We start from the raw sequence: 2579 nt of genomic DNA, 5'->3' as shown, positions 1-2579 counted from the left end.
AGATCCTGCTAGAACAGGTGTGCCGTGTTTTAAGCATTCAACATAGGGAAACCTAGATTACAAAGAAATAATCTAATAATTCTTCTGCTTAAGTCAAAACAACACCACCTATACGGGCTCACTAGTGTGTTTAAAGTATAACTTTTATCTCTTTAAAAAAATCAATTTCTACTTAGGCTTTGCAACCATATTTACTCTAAAACAAGGTACAACTCCAGCTTGCTTCCTACTGATTTCTGATGTCCATCTGGAAAAGAGGTCTTTGCCAGGGTAAATGACAGGTGGGCAAGAGCTTAGATTTCCCAGGCCTGCAGGGTGGATGGCGCCATCCAAGGAGAAGTGGCAGTGGGGGAGGGATCAGGATCAGCACCGGAACATTCGTGCTCACTCTATCACACCTACACAGAAAAATGTGCAGCAGCCTTGCTAAGGCCTGCTCACGGCTGAGCAGCCCACAAGGGAGGGCCAAGCAAAGGCCAATCCTGATCAGACTGACTTGAAAAAGGCCAGACAAATTTCAGCAGAGAACTGCCTAGTTTACTACTGAAATGCTTTCAATCTTATACATCAATTCTGAGTCTCTAGAATCAAGGGAAGAGGGGAGGGCAAGCAGAATAGGCCCCAGAAGGCCAGAGATACCAATTTCTTGGAGGACAGTGGGAAGAAAAAAATTAAAGGAACTTGAGGTTCTGAACTCTGCCATTAACCAGCCAGGTGACCCAGGGTGAGTCCCATTTTCTGCATGTGATTCACCTAAAGGGATGAGGTTGTACTAGCTGATCCCCTAAGGGTTCTACCACCTCTGATCTCCTGTGGTTCTAAAATATTCCCTTCTCTCCTCACCCTGTCTCATTCCCTCCCAAGAAGAACCACACACAGAAGCCCTCATCAACCATGACTTGGCTTGTAGAAGTGGGAGGTGAAACACAGTCAAGAGCACTCAGAGTTGGGTCTTTCCAGAGAGAGAAGAGAGTCTTCCCGGAGCATGCCATGGCTTGAGAATAGAGTGTTGCCAGCAAAAGCCTCAGGCATGCCTAGCAGTGTGCAGTCTGGGGCTGGTGACCTGGGCCCCATCTATGTTTCCTGGGGGTTGTGCTGGGACTTCTCAGCAGTGAGCTCCTAGGGAAGTTGACAGTGCTCCCAGTACAGCCCTGATCCAGGGAGCCTGTTCATGCACCTCTTGCATGCTGAGCTTGAGTCCTGCAGGCCCTGTCCACTAGACATTTGGCTTTGAGAGCCAGATTCCCACTGCCTATGTGAGCACAGAGCAAACCTGGAGAAATCAAATGAGCTAGAACCCTAGGCCACCAGCTGATTTCCGTAGCCACAGATAGCCAGGCCCCTGCAATCCTGGCAAGGTCTTGCCTCTCACCTGTCCCCTCTACTCACTCACTTCTCTCAGGCCTGGCTGGGGCCTTCTGAATTTGGAGGGCTTTCTGTGTTTGTAAGGGCCAGCCAAGCTCGGCCATGAAGCCCTTTGCTACATAAAGTTGATGTGCCCTACACACACGCTTACATACACACGTACTCACTCACTGTGCCCCTACCTGTTTGGGCACCTGTTATCATCTAACTCCTGGGTTGAGTGGATGGCTGGGCCACAGCAGCCCTGCACTGTGCTTCCTGTGCCTCTATGCCTCTGCGGCCCTCCCAGATGAAGAGGTTGCTCAGCTTGGCAAACACAACTGTAGCACAATACTAACCCTAGAGTGGGGGTGTGCGTTGATCTTTGGGCACAGAATTACTCTTGTCCCTTCACACGCACACACCCCCACTCCCCTCCCTACTTCAGCAGTACAGGCAGAGAAACCAGTTCCTGGCTGGTGGGCCAGGGAGCCCCCTGAGGACCAAAGCTTCATCTGGCAGGAGGCCTATGTACGGAGGGTAGACAGGGCTGTCTCTGCAGGCAGGCAAGCTCCAGTCTAGGCTGGGCAACTCCAAAAGGCACAAGGAGGCCTCTACTCACAGGCCAGCTAGCTGTCAAAGATGGACAGGGCAATGGCAAAGGCCTGCAGTGCACACAGCCACAGTGGGTAGTTGTAATCCATGATGATCACATTCTCTGCTACCCGGCCAAACTGCATCACAATAGAGTCCGGGTCATTACCATGGATGATCTGGAAGTTCTTCCAGAGGTCTGTGTGACGCGCCCACGGAAGTCAAGTTGGTAGGACTGCGTGTCATCCTTCCAGACAGGTGACTTGTTTTGCAGCTCGATGATACTCTCTGTGTCCTTATTCTGCCAGAGTGCTAGCAGTGTCTCATACTCATTACGGGGGCAGATAGAGACTCTCATGTGAACCATGTTCATGCCACGGACAATCACGCTCATCTTCCGAGGTCCCTTGCAGCCTAAGACATTTGTCTCATAGCACACAGCTGCCAGCTCTTTATGCAATGTTCCACTTTCCAAAGCAGAGGATGAGGCCTTCTCAGGGTTGACTCCATTGTCATAAACAGTAAACTTGGTGCCCATCAGGTTGGGCCACAGTTTCCCGATGTAGCTGTCCCCTCCTCCAGACAAGCCTGTTGGATCCACAGAGATGAGGTAATTGGAAGTTTTACTCTTCTTTCTCTTC

The 2579-nt window shown here is 50.6% G+C and overlaps 1 pseudogene; it reads right to left on the bottom strand.

Annotated features, from left to right (window-relative positions):
- Positions 1 to 1958: 1958 nt before the first annotated feature.
- The window catches only part of LOC103594588, a 9552-nt pseudogene continuing 8931 nt past the window's right edge, over positions 1959 to 2579 (bottom strand).

Source organism: Galeopterus variegatus, unplaced genomic scaffold (assembly GCF_000696425.1).
Source record: "Galeopterus variegatus unplaced genomic scaffold, G_variegatus-3.0.2 Scaffold1583, whole genome shotgun sequence".
Lineage (NCBI taxonomy): Eukaryota > Metazoa > Chordata > Mammalia > Dermoptera > Cynocephalidae > Galeopterus > Galeopterus variegatus.
The sequence above is the reverse complement of the archived record's forward strand: the minus strand, read 5'-3'. Positions and strand labels throughout refer to the sequence as shown.